This window comes from Primulina tabacum, chromosome 16 (assembly GCF_025594145.1).
Source record: "Primulina tabacum isolate GXHZ01 chromosome 16, ASM2559414v2, whole genome shotgun sequence".
Lineage (NCBI taxonomy): Eukaryota > Viridiplantae > Streptophyta > Magnoliopsida > Lamiales > Gesneriaceae > Primulina > Primulina tabacum.
In genome coordinates this window covers 3,521,277-3,535,540 of record NC_134565.1, presented here as the reverse complement: position 1 = coordinate 3,535,540, position 14,264 = coordinate 3,521,277, and the positions used below count along the sequence as shown (strand labels likewise).

The following is a 14,264-nucleotide window of genomic DNA, read 5'->3' as shown; positions in this document are numbered from 1 at the left end:
TAGCTGTGCACAGAGCGCGCCCGAGCGGAAAGAGTTGTCCGCCTGAGCGCGCATAGTTCGGAAATTTTGTGTTTTTGGCCAAGAGGTCTGCTCTAGGGCGGTAAAAGATGTCCGCCCGGGCGCCCAGTAAAATGTAAAAACGTGTTTTGGGTATTTTAAGGCCTAAAATCGATTGAGACTTCTTTTTTCCTCATTTCCCTTCTCTTCCTTTCTCTTCTCCATCGATTTTAAGCTAGGGTTCTTCATCTTCTTCTTATTCTCACATTCAATCAAGCAATTAATCTTCAATCAGGAGTTGGAACTTCATCTTTTTAGTGAAAGGAGCAAAGGTAAGTGGTTTTTCTTATTGTTCTTGAGTTGTTGTAGATGGTGAAGTTGGGGGATGGTAGTTGTGATTGATCTATTGAATTAAATTGTAATTTAAGGTTATTATTTTGGTGTTGATGGTTTGTTATTGGGTTTATTGTTGTAGGATCATTGTCAAGGTTTAGGAAACCAATTGCTCCAAGTGTTTTAAGTTGAATCATTTCTTAAATGCATCACATGATCCTATATGTATGTGTTTTGATGAATTTATTACGTTAACTCCTTTCAAATTCCATTCATGATATATATATATATATATATATATATATGTGTGTGTGTGTGTGTGTAAATATGTGTATATGGTAGTGCAATTATATGCATTTTTGAATGAAAGGAGTTAAACTTTAAAAGATGCCTCTAATGTGTTCGATAAAATTTCTGAATGAAGTTTTATTTGATTGAATGATTGGATTGATAGTGATAGTAGCGGTGTTGCCCCCGACAATTTTAAATCCGCAATGTAATTGGCAAATTAACGATAAAAAAACATGTGCTCTCTTATAAGATGCATTTTATGCAGAGGTACATGTCCCTCCTATAAGATTCGTTTTTACGAAGAGGGTTAGCAATGAATGAACTATCTTATAAGAACTGTCAATTCTTCAGTTAATCAATGAAATGAATATCATTCTCATGTATTGTTGTATTATGATTCTTGACGGGTGATATTAATGATGATTCGATGTTTATGAAATGAGATGGATAATGTTTTCAACAAAATGAAATTGAGGCTAACCATTTTATGTTTTACAATTAATTATATATATGTATCTTGTTATTATTGATTCCATTTGCTGAGTTTTATACTCATTCAAGTTATGTTCATGTGATGCATGCACATTTAAGAAAGAATGATCATCCCTGAGTTGTCGAAGCGAGAGAAGGGAATATGCCAACTTTTGAAGATTTCAATTAGATGTTATTTTTGTTATGTTATGGTTATGGTTATTTTGGGAAATATTGTAAATCTAGTTTTGGTATTTGAAATTAGAAATATGTGTAAATACTATATTAAACTGTATCTGATGTATATGAAATCTCTTGCATGTGATTTATGTGTTGCTTGAGACAGGTGGCATGTCCTATTTGCAAGAAGATGCTGCCCAAATTTTTTTTAAATTACACCTTTCCTCCAAATTATATTTCAAAGCTTCCGCACTGATTATGCATTTTAGTCACGAGTGTTACATATATCAACCAAGATTGTGACTAGGTTGATGCCTAATCTTGTTTTCAATTTCTCTCATATCTGTTGATATACCTGAAATAGAGAAATTATACACTCGTTATTACCAATTTTAAATTTTCTTTTGTCAGTTTGAGGTCTAAGGTTGAGATCTCTCTCTTCAATACACGAGGTAAAGAGTTGACTCGAAGACTCGAGATATGAATTCAGAGCTTCAATTTTTCTTGGGCCGACTCATCTAAAGATGAATCCGACTTAGCACTTTTGCTATGGATACTTGAATCCCCTGCTCAAGGTGTAGAGCCATCTACTCGAAAACTCTACGTTTGAGAAGCTAGTGGTTTCTAAATAGCCTGGATGATCAACTTTTGTAATACAGACCATAGCTGAGTATAAGCATGTAAACATCCTGTGATTCGATCACAGATAGTGCTCTTATCAACTTGTTGTAGCCTACCCGCAACTTCTATATTTAGGACAAGCTTGTTGAACTCGGTTTGAAGCATTTCAAGGTGTTTCCTCAAATGCCTCTACGTTTTCATGATGACATCGACGTTAACGTTGTATATCTCTTGTTAAGAAATCTGCAAGAATATTTTCATAAGATTTAATAAAAATAATATCAAAAATATAATTTTGACATAAAATATGCCATTTTAATAATCTAGCATTCTCGAGTTTTGAATCAATTCTAGTTTTCAAGAAACATTTCATTTGTGTATTATCAAATTTCAAAGTAAACTTTTTAGCAAGTAAAAATAATGGTAATTTCTCAAAAACCTTTTCTACTGCATAAAATTCTTTTTTGTTGATGTGTCATCTTATGGCTTCTGCATCTGAGAATAGTCCACTGCAGTATCTGTATGACTGTTCTCCTTCTGGTCTGAGCTTTGTAAGAACTTCCGCCCCCAATGATCACTGACATCAGTATATAATACCAGATCATATTCATCTTGATGAATAGCCATTTTTGGAATATGTTTGCAAATTTCTTTTACTTGGCTAAGTCCCTTAATGTGTTCTTCTGTCCATTTGAATCTTGCATCTTTCTTTAATAATAGACTAAACTTTTTTTTTTGTTTGCTAGATTCTTAATAAACATTCCAGAAAAATTAAAAGCTCCTAAAAAACTTTGAAGTTGTTTATTTTCTTTTAGTTCATTTAGAAAATTCTGCACATTTTATACTATATATTCCTTAAAATTATTCTAGACTCATCGATTTCTACTCCAACGAATTCAATCTTCCTTGTAGTGATGATTGTCTTCTTTTCATATAGGACTAGTTCTTTTCTTTTTAGAAACATTAGCAAAAATTTCTAAATATTTAATATGTTCATCCATATTTTTAGATGTTATTAATATATCATCAGTATAAATAAACATAATATTTGAATAGATTATACAACTTTATTTGAAATATCTGGGGTGCATTGACTAATTTCATTGGTAATACTTTGTGGTGTAGAGAAAGCTGTGAAATTTTTTTTTCCTTCATCCAAGTCTGATAAAATCCAGACTTACAATCAAATTTAGATAACATTTTTGTGTTACATATACAACTAATTAAATTATCTCTGCTGGTTATAAAATAGCCACCAAGCTCAAAAATTTTGTTAATTTCTTGATAATTAATTATTAAACTGGATTTGTTCCTTTTAATTTCACCATGATTTCTTACAGAAAATATGAAATGTTCCATTGTAATATTCCCTCTTTGATAAAATCAAGTTCCAAGTTTTCTTTGAAGATAATCTGCATATCCTTTTGATTGACTATGTTCATCGGGATAGGCTTTCTTATGACGAACTCGTATTCCTTGCCTTCCTTAATTTTAAGAATAACTTAGAGTTGGTTCCTTTCCTACCATGTCAAAGTACCTTCATCGTAGTTTTCTCTGATCTTCTTTTTGACATCTTTTAGGGAGAATTTTATCTTAACTCTACATTCTTTGGATGTAAAGCTATCTTGAGGAATCCTAATTCTTTTTGTTGGATGATATGCTCTTAGTTAGAGCATTTTTTCTCCAAACCATCTATAGTCTTTCATTTTTTGTGTAGAAGTTTTTCTTCATCACCACGCTTGCTGTGAAATTGGATTGACAATTTTCTGTAACATGTCTCTCTTAGTCTCTGGACTATGACTTTGTGCTCATATTGTGTTGTGAACATTAATTGTCTAATCCCATTTTCTTGTCTACTGGATTTAAACATTTGTAGGAAATTGATTCATAATAATATTTCTGCTCTTTTATCATGAAAGTAAATCGGTTGTGTTTTCACCTACTACCAAAGTGTTTGTCATGGTTCTCCGATTAAAATTCTATCATCTTAATCTTTTTACATAAGAATAAGATTCTTTTAGAGAAATCTTCCAGCAATCTTAGGTAGTTCTTCCTCTGTTCTTTTGAAAAAAGTACATTTTTTGCTGTAAAAATTATAGCTCCTAAATCAATATAAGCAGCAAAATATTATACTTTATATTGTTCATATAACATTTCTACTGGATTGTATATTTAAAATGGACTCGTGGTCGTTGGATTTTCAACTTCTTATCTTCCACCATGAATTCCATTTCATTCTCGAGTCTTTTCCAAGTTTTATGTTCCTCAAAAAACTCTAAACCAAGAACGAATTGATCAGGTTCTTTTCCTGGAATTCTTTTGAAATAAACCTCCAAATCTCCGAGATGGATTTATCATTATAGGTTTCTATCATAGCTGTTTTAAATTTTATAGTAATACAAGTAAATTGATTCATTTATCTTGTAATATCAAATATTATTTCGAATTCTTTCCACTTTTCCAGACATTTAAAATTTCATATTGTTGAAAAGATTTTTGGTTCCATTCGGGTTTCTTGAACAAGTGTTTTTCCCCACTTGTGACGTGTCATATCTCCTTAAAAAGATAGTCTTTTAGTTCCATTTTAAGACTTTGATTCCTTTGTAGAATCGATTTGTCTTGGATATGGATATTTGTTTATTGTATTAAAAGAAACTTGACTCTCTATGGATAAATTGTCTGAGAAACTTTTCCGATTATTTCTGGAATTTTATAAACTCGTTTCTAATAAAAAATTATGAAATATGTGTGTTGGAGAGATCATATAAAATCTAATAGGTAATAGAAAATGGTATATTACCTTCTTTCATCAGCATCTTTTCTTTGAAATTTTGATGCAACATCAAGCCTCGATTAAAATATCGATCTGCCAGGTTGTAGGAAATTATTGGATAAATTACTCCTACAATTTTTCCGGCACAGAGATTTCTTGAGATAGTTCTCTAAGATTACCCATTTATTTATCGCGTATAGCTATATCAATACGAGAATCAAGTCCTTTTTTTAAAAGTAGCTTTTATCATGATCTGGACTGCTCCAATATGAATTCATGACATTATTTGTGCTATTTATAGTTTGGCTTACTTCCAATTATTGTTGGTTGATCTTTTTTTTTTTTACAATATAAAGGAATACGTTTGTTGATACTTTTAAATGTTTATAATTCTTTTGTAATGTTGCCTTATGGCACCATTCTGCCAACTTTTCTTTGAGGAAAGAGGCTCTTCTTGCCAGAATATCTAGAATTCCAAGGATGTATTCCATATCAGCATTTCTCTCCAGGGACTTGGTATTTTTTGGAAGAAAATTTAAATTGCTTTATTTTATTCGACTCCTAACTTCCATCTATATTTAGTTAATAACATAATGTATTCATCCATTAAACATATGTCATTTAGTTCAAAATTATACAGAGATTGGGTATATTTCTTTTTCTTCTTTGTATCTTGACTGTTAAAATAGCCTACTCCTATAGACCATGCTTTAAATATGGTAGTCATTCCCCCGACTATTTCGCTAAGAGATTTTTCAGCTAGGACTGACTCTTTGGTTTCTTCCAAAGTCTCCAAGACTATTTTGACTGATCTCATCATACTCATTTCTGAAAATTTAATGAATCCTTCTTTATTGGGATCAAATGTTCATGCTGCAATTCTAGTAGCCGATGTCCTATTATCTATGAGATCTTCTCTGTTTTTGAAGTCCAGTACATCAGGGTTAAGCCTTAACCCATAAGGATGTATTGTTTAGTCTTCACATAGAGTATTTGCTGCAAGGAGATTTTATTTCTCCTTGACCGTGTTCCCGCTATTGTGATTTTCCACCAGTTTGGAAATCTGTTCCGGTTCCTCCCATGTTTGTATCATATGATCTCACATTTTTTTTGGTGATTCTTGTAAATGTATTCTATTAATGGTAGAATTTTCACCTCCAGTTGTGTTTATTTTCATATCTACGACCTTGAGGTTTTCAAAAAACTCTGCAAGATCTTGTAGATCATCGAGACCAATACTATCTCTAGTTGTCATCAAATTGTTTTCTTTTCTGAGACAGTTTTGCTAAGATTGACCATTTTTTCGTCGTCGATTAGAGGTTTTTCAAATGTTTGTCCTTCTTTCTCTGATGTAATAAGGGTTCGGTACCAAAAGATGGTGGTAACCTTCCTTCCGTTGTTGTTCTGGAGTTTGGATTCTTGATTGAATATCTTTTAACATCTCAAGAATTTTTTCTTGTTTTTCAAGTTTTCTTTAATTTTATGTGGTACATAGTATATCTGACTGTTATAATTGTATTATCTTTTATATTTCTCTAAAATGTCCTGAGAGTTTAGAGGAATTCAGGACTATTTCTAGGAACCTATTACGTTGAATCATTTTTTTACCTCGGTAATTTGATATGTTCCTAGTTGTCCCGATATCTAACCTTGGTTAGATCTTTTTGTTTCAATATTCCAAAATATTAGGATAAACCTAAAAATAATACATCTCAAGCGTATATTCGATCCATACTTTGAGAAATTTCCTCCTTAGCAAGAAAAGTTACTAAATAATGATAATTTTATATGTCTGAAATAAAAATCCTAGGCTCTGTATAATTATTTTATAATAATAATAGAACCAGGGGTATTTTGAGTAATTTTGAAAATATTTATACCTAGAGGACCTGATTGGGAAATTTTTTGAAAGTTAAAGGACTAATTTGTGAACGTCCAAAGAAAAGGGATAAAATTCAGTTTTTGTTAAACATTAGGGATCAAATTTGGTTTTTGTACGTTTCAACATCAAAGAAAAACAAAATATGTTTTACACCATACATCTATCGAACAAGGTAAAAATGGAAACGCTAAGAGAACAGATTGTGCCAAGATACATAGTACACGTCCTAAACAATACCACTAAGTGATAATCTTTGATAGAAAATCTAAAAAACATGTACGAAAGTAGTTTTTGATGAGCAATGCCATAAATAAAGTTAAAAATAATTACGATATTTATATCTTTCAATTCATTCTCTCACGTATCTTTGTTATATCATTACTTTATTACTTATATTTGTAAGAAAGATATTTGATTTGTCGTATATGTATTTACTTATAAAAAGTATTTAGTTTTTCGAACCTAAGAATTAAATTGTATATGAAAACTTTCTGATTAACGTTTTTTTTAATCGAAACATTGGTAATATGTCGAAGATATGTCATATCCACTCATTTTTCAAAATTTTAGAAAAACTATACTAAGGACAAATTTTTTTTATTTGCACCCATCACGATGTAAAATGTTATCTTAGAGTTGCTTAAGATCTATTCTTGAAATATATTTCATAATTTGTGTCTCGATCGTGAACTAACCATTTGTACCAGTTCACAACTAAAGCCACATTTTGTGGAATTTCTACATATAGATCATCCATCTAAAGCTATTTTACTCCTTGCCAAATAGATATCATATAATATACACAAACAATTATTAACAATCTTGGTACAAATCTTATCTTATTTTTTAAAAATCTAATTTAATAATGTAAATTATGTTTGTATACTCTAAATGATGACTCAGTTGTGTAAATTGGAAGAGAAAAGGCATCCAATTTACCCAAAAAAGTCGGGCAACAAAATTTCTTTTCATTTGCTTAAATAAAATCTTAGTAGATTGCAAATGAAATTAATTTAACAATAGAAGTTGATTCTGTCTGGGCACAAGAAACTCTTTAAGAACAGAAGTATCAATAACACATCTCACAAACTGTAAAGAATATCACAGGCTACCATACATTTTGATATTCAGTTGCAGAAAAAATCTGCAAACAAGAAAATAATCAAAGTTCCAAGAGGCCAAAAACTAATCATTGATCGAGATAACGAGTGATTTCTGTCCTCGCCTTATCCATCAGCATACAGCGAGTCTCATCCCGAGTCAACTGCTTGGGCCTTCCAAGATTTTGAGGTGGCGGATTTTTAGGAATTGGCAGCGACTTCCTAGTTTTGGCTCGCTTTTGTTGTGCAGGAAGGCATAATATGATTCCGGCTTGTGTTTGATTCCGAGTACGAGGAGGCAATAGATTAATCTCGTGTAAATCAGCAGCAGCCGCTGGAGTCCTTGGTGAAAGAGATTGGCGTGGGGGATAACAAGATGTCATGGTATCCCTAGCACTAAATCACAGGAAGAGAAGTCAGCAACGCCAATTTTATCTTTGCAAACAATAGGGTTATGAATCACAAATAAACTAGATACCAACTACAATCGAATAACTGGAAAAACAGTCCCACGACGTAGATTAAAGATAATGAATATTCAAATCGGTCATGAAGATCAACAGACGGAATCTGCCATTCGATGATATGATCTTTTGCCCGTGGTAAAAGAGATTAAAAAAATAATATGTTTCAAGAAGTAACACAAAGACGAACCACACGGGGAATACATTTTCTTTAGGCATTTAGAGTTTAGGGTTACATTATGTTCATTGGAGACATCCCAATGGGATATATGACAAACCAACTCATGGGAATATTAACTTACCAAACTTTTTAAAGCTCAACCAAAATACACAACCGAACAGAAAATTTAAAAAACTTTTTAATCCGCATATGAAAATAGCGCAAAAATCCCATGCAGACCTAGATTTTCATGTGTTGCCAAGTCTAAGCATGCGCAACTGAAACTCTCACCTTTGACATTAACCAAATGAAAGACCACAGCATTGTTTGAATTGAAAAAAGGAACAAAAGTCAACAAAGTCAATCATATGGTCACTGAAATGTGGTAATTAATGCAACAACCACCAACAAACTAGATTACCGACCTCTAGATCGACTCATAGATTATGGGAAAATAACAAAATATGCGCACAAAAAATTCCGTTCATACACATTACGAGAGCGTATAACTGAAATAGTATAACGCATTCAAGGGGGAAATAGTCCAAAAGTAAACTATGATTAAGAATTTTCAAATTTTTCATGGAACTTCATACAAGGAATTCTGCGATTCAATTAGATGATTTTTTTTTTATATCAGTGGCGAATAGTTATAGGCCAAATTTTGAAAAGTTACATAATGAAAAACTAGTGTGTCATTGCTATGTGGGTATTTCATTCCTTTTAGATATTTGAAATTATGATTTAATTAACCATGTCAATCCATTTCCAACAGATGACATCCAATTCTTTGTTGGAGACATCCAAAGGCATTTATGAAATGACGACAACAATAAACCAGCTTACTTGAAAAAATAAATATTGAACTCCAGGTTTATCCCTATACCGAACTTTTTAAATTTGAAAATACAGTTGGCGTAAAAACCCCAAGCAGGCCTACATTCTCGTGCATTGCTAATTCTAAGCATGCACAACAGAACTTGCAACAACTTTCAAACAAATTGAATAAATATTCACTGATGCTATTCATTTTTATGATCAAAATGCATACCTTATGGCTTATTCATCATTTATACTAAGTTGATCATTGAAATCTAGAACCATAGACCAATATCTTTCAGGGTTTTTTTTGGTTAAATGCAGCACAATCTCTTAATCACCCCCTTCTACCTTCCAAAGCAAGAAGGGAACAAGTTGTCAAAAGTTTCAGATCATCAAATGGATTTCATCATAACTGAGTATAACCCACATAGAAAAAACTAATAAATGGGATAATATTTAAGTATGGCAGTACCATGAATCAGTCACGCTTGCAGAGGCGCTTGGGTGATTGAGAATGATCTCGGTGCTGGTTCCAGGTGTCAGATAATATGGGTGACTCATAGTAGGAACGCCTGGAAAACTGGTGGCCGTCGCAGGAGTCCAAGGCTGCATACCATACAAAATGTCAACAGACAACACTGTCAATCTTAAAATCCCTAAAATTATGATCAGAAATGCGACAACCAATAATCTTGATAGCTGATTTCTAGAAAAGAAAAATAGATTAAAAAAACGTGCAATCACAAAAATATGGGGACGTAGAACCATGACCTAATATATGCGACGAAAGACATGAAAGAAAGATTTATGTTTCAAAAAGTAACATAACGACAAATATGATGCACAACAGCTATCTGGGATTTCATTTCCTATTATGTCGTTGAAAGTTGTGATTTAAGTCATCATGTAAGTCCATCTCCAGCAAATGACATTGAATGAATTGTACGGAAACATCACAACGACATTTATAATAAGGCAACAACAACAAACCAACTAACGGAAAACTAAATTAGGCAAATATTTAAGCTCCAAGCCAGACCACGTCAGAATACAAAAAGTTACCCAACTTTTGAAATCTGCAAACAGAATTGGCGCGAAAAACCTAACCAGACCTAATTCTTATGCATTGCTAAATCTAAACAAACAAAACAGACTTTCATCAAAATTTTACCAAATCAAATCAATCACAAAAACAGAGCACATTCATCAGTAATACAAGAATACACAAAAAACCAGATTTGTGAACACAATTTTTTTAACATTAGTTTTGTCACCGGAAGCCCAAAACTACAGCCATCTGCTTTCGCACCTTCCAAAGCCAAAAAGAAGGGAAAAGATTTATGAATACTAGTCAATGCTTCAGATCATCTAATGTATCTTAATATCAGTGAGTAACACATAACAATTGGGGAAACCCAGAAAAAATCAATAATTAAGAATAAACCCCATGAGTGATTCAAACAAAAACAATAGAAAAAAAGACTAAATCAACCTGGATAGTTAATCAAAATGACACTTGAGTGAAAGAGGCCAGAAGAATAATAAAACCTTGCTCAAAATTCAAATGAGAAACACCCGATGTAATGATATGAAGGAACCCCACACAGAAAAGATGGGCGTATATATAACACACATAAAAATCAGTAAATGAATTGATCTAACCAAAACCCTAGACTCCCAGAGTAAGTTGACATACATTCAATTATATATAGGAAAAGGAAGATGTGCATGCAGAAAATCACATAAATACATACAAAATCGCCTCTTTCCATTTGTTGTTTTTAGCACAAAGGTAAATAGAGTTGCAGAGAAGTGGAGAAAAAGAACTGATTTTGGTGATTTAAGGAAATCAAAGGGAAGCAAAAACATATAATTCTGGGAAGAGATATATATACTTACAGGGGGGTCTGACTTAAGAGACTGGAAAACTGAAAGCCCTTGCTAGTTAGTTAGAATTGTAACAATTGTTAGCTATAGCTTTCAATGAATTTGGACACATATAACTGGACAATTTCATTTAATGTTTTTCACCAAATTACAGATTGGATGGCATTAGAATTTGTGCTAAGATTACAAGAACATTTACGATTTTGTGAACCTTGATTGTGTTTATGAAACAATGTTACCGTTATTGTTGCTTTATGATTGTTCATATGTATTAAGGGTTAGACAAATGGAAAAACTGACAGAAGGGATCAGACAAGGATGGACTGGAAAATTTGGCTTTATCTTACTCAAATCCCAAATTAGTCATAATTTTCTCTGCATTCACACATATAACTGAATCGTTGCATTTTAAAGCTGCTTGGTTTATGCTAAATACAGACTGGATTACATTAGGATTTACAGTAAATAAGATTACAAGAACATCTAGGATTTTGTGAACATTGATTGAGTCTAGGAAACAGTGTTACAAGTATTGTTGCTTTATTGTTCAAATCTTTTTTATCGTGTTTTGACAAAAAAATACACACTATTACAATGTTATTCTTGAAAATTCAAAGTTGAAATTCACAATTAGCTCTCCAAAAATAGATAGACAAATTTTTTTTGTCGCTGTCCATGCAGATTTGTGTAATCTACTTATTTTCATACATGCATGCTTTGAGTTCTTAGCAACAAAGTTGATAGAATCTATAACTCTATGCAAACTCAGCACTCTGTCAAAGGGCTGTATAGGCAGGAGTGGACAAAGGATTTCCAGGAAAGGGAGGGCGAGCCATTAAGATGGGGACAAATCAAAAGAATTAAGGGGGTCAAACATGATTGTTAGAAAAATTACGTGTAAATGTCATTTTTTTGGCTTCAGGGGCGACTGCCCTTGGTATTGGAAGTTTGACGAGGACAAAAATTATGTTTTCATGTGCTTAGGGGGATGGCATCTGAGCTTTCATTAACTAGGTCAAAAATGAATTCTCTAGTTATTTGTAATTTAGCAGAATTCATAAATCAACTAAAATGCACCATCTTTGAAATTGAATGAGCCCTATGATGGTTTGCAGGAAGAGTCATTGTGGTCAGTGTGCTGGCAATATGACGGAGTGGTCACAGGGTGATCTATACAGTTTTTGTTAAAAATCTAAATGAAAATTTTGACTCATCATGAAAAGCTGTTAAAGCATGTTGCAGCTATATATAAACGATTTAATTAGTAAATTTACCCATAAAAATTGGCAAATAGCAATGTTAATAAAAACAATAAGATAAAAAAAATACAACTCCTACTTTGAATATCGTCAAAGGAATGACATATGTGTGTGAAGACATTCCTTAAAGAAGTTATTTATTAATCAATAGTACCTAATAATCAACTCAATAAGAGATAAGTGCACTGTTAGTGACTCTTGAAGACACAACGAGGAGGATATAAGTTATTTCATCTTAAGAACTATTAAATTATTGAAAGATCGAGAATCAAGTTTATCATATTTAATACCATTTCTGATAAGACAAATTATCATGATCTCCATCTTTCTAGGACAAAAATCCTTTACTTTTTCAAACTCTTTTTTATTCATCATTTCTAATCTTTTTCTTAAAATATAATCATTTTTTATTTCCTTATTTTTCCACATGTTTCTTTCGTCTTTCCACTTAATTTTGTCCTTAGTTTTCGAAAAGAATGAAACTGTGGAACAACAATGGGCATCCCATTCTATCGGTTCTCGAGGCATTCGAAGAAAACATGAGCTCCATGAGCATAATACAACATTAAAATTCGTTCCAGGAAGCATAGAGTGAAAGAATTAACTTTCATTCAGCATATTCCAATACGAAACTAAATTGCGTTGCAGCCGCGAAAAATATAAACCATCTTTTACACCTGACATCAAACGGAGAAGGTAAAAATGCAGAGCTTATTCTAGAGTAGATTCTAACACAATACACAGTAAACGCACTGAATAATGCCAAAAAAGATAAACTTCAACGTAAAATATGCAATATATACAAAAAATTAATATAAAATACCCCAGTCCATCGACTTTGTCATGACGACCGGTGCCGCCACGGTCACCGGTGTAAGTAACACCTTCCGTCGAATTGAATCACACTGACGTCCGCCCCATCTTCGGATGAGGCGGAGACCGAAGCGGCGGCTTGTATTCATCCTACTTTTTACTCTGTACAAGGAAGCAGACAAGAGGGATGAAGGCAGTCTTTGAGGATTTTCAGATTGAATGTACAACCTGTGTAGAACAATGTACAAGTTCAATTGTTTAAAATGGAACGTAATTTAAAATATATTATTTTTTAGGAAAAAGAAAAATAAAAAAAGAATTCAATCCAATGTACATAAAAAGTGTTCATATCATTATGCTTTATTTATTAATTTATTTTAGACAAATTACCCTTACAATTACTTTTTTCCTACTCAGAGAGTTTTTATTAGCAGTAATTAATTCAAATTTAATACACTTGCACGTCAACAACCAATGTTCTTGTTGATTGATTGTGTTTTTTCGTATATTCGATGCTACATGTGGTGGCACTGCCCTCACATGGTTTTGATGGACAAGATTCACACACATATGTGATTTTAAAAAAATTAGTGAACCCCATGTATGTGTGACTAAATTTGGGCCCTTGATTCTATCATGGGGGTAGTGCCCCTACATGTAGGATGGAATCAACCGTGTTTTTTCCCCTTTAAAATTGTACTATTATATATAAACGGACACGTTAAATAAAGACATCATCTGATAGATAGTACAAACAAAACGGATAAAAAGGTCTTTTATTGAAGATTATATGATTTGATGTTTGTCTGACATGTTATTAAAAGAAACTAGCAGGATGACTGCTGCTTCCGGCTTTGAATTAATGAATTCTAGAATTGTTGATGTCTGATTTTGACTGCCTACTGGAGTTTTTTATTAGTGAGTGTTCTGGTTATCCTTAATCATAAAATTAGCAAAACTCGACAATTAGCCAAACCGAACAATTCTGGTTCACTAGAACTAAAGTTCTAATTGCCTAAGATTTGGTTTTTTTTAAGTAGTACATCACCACAATTAAGATTTCTTTAACAATTTCTTCTTTTACGGTGATGTCAAAACCAGAAGATTATAAAGCAGATAAAAATAAGATAAAAGCATAAATAATAAAAGTGAGAACATCAAGATCATAAAAATGTATAGAGTAATTGTAGCCAAATTAAAATTGAGGTTAA

The 14,264-nt window shown here is 32.3% G+C and overlaps 1 long non-coding RNA gene across 1 annotated transcript; it reads right to left on the bottom strand.

Moving 5' to 3' along the window:
* Positions 1-7,574: 7,574 nt before the first annotated feature.
* Positions 7,575-13,281, bottom strand: LOC142529113 (uncharacterized). The gene is made up of 3 exons (XR_012815835.1): positions 13,064-13,281; positions 9,567-9,700; positions 7,575-8,044 (listed from the first exon to the last, which is right to left on the bottom strand). It is a non-coding gene; the product is annotated as an uncharacterized LOC142529113 (long non-coding RNA).
* Between the last annotated feature and the right edge of the window lie 983 nt (positions 13,282-14,264).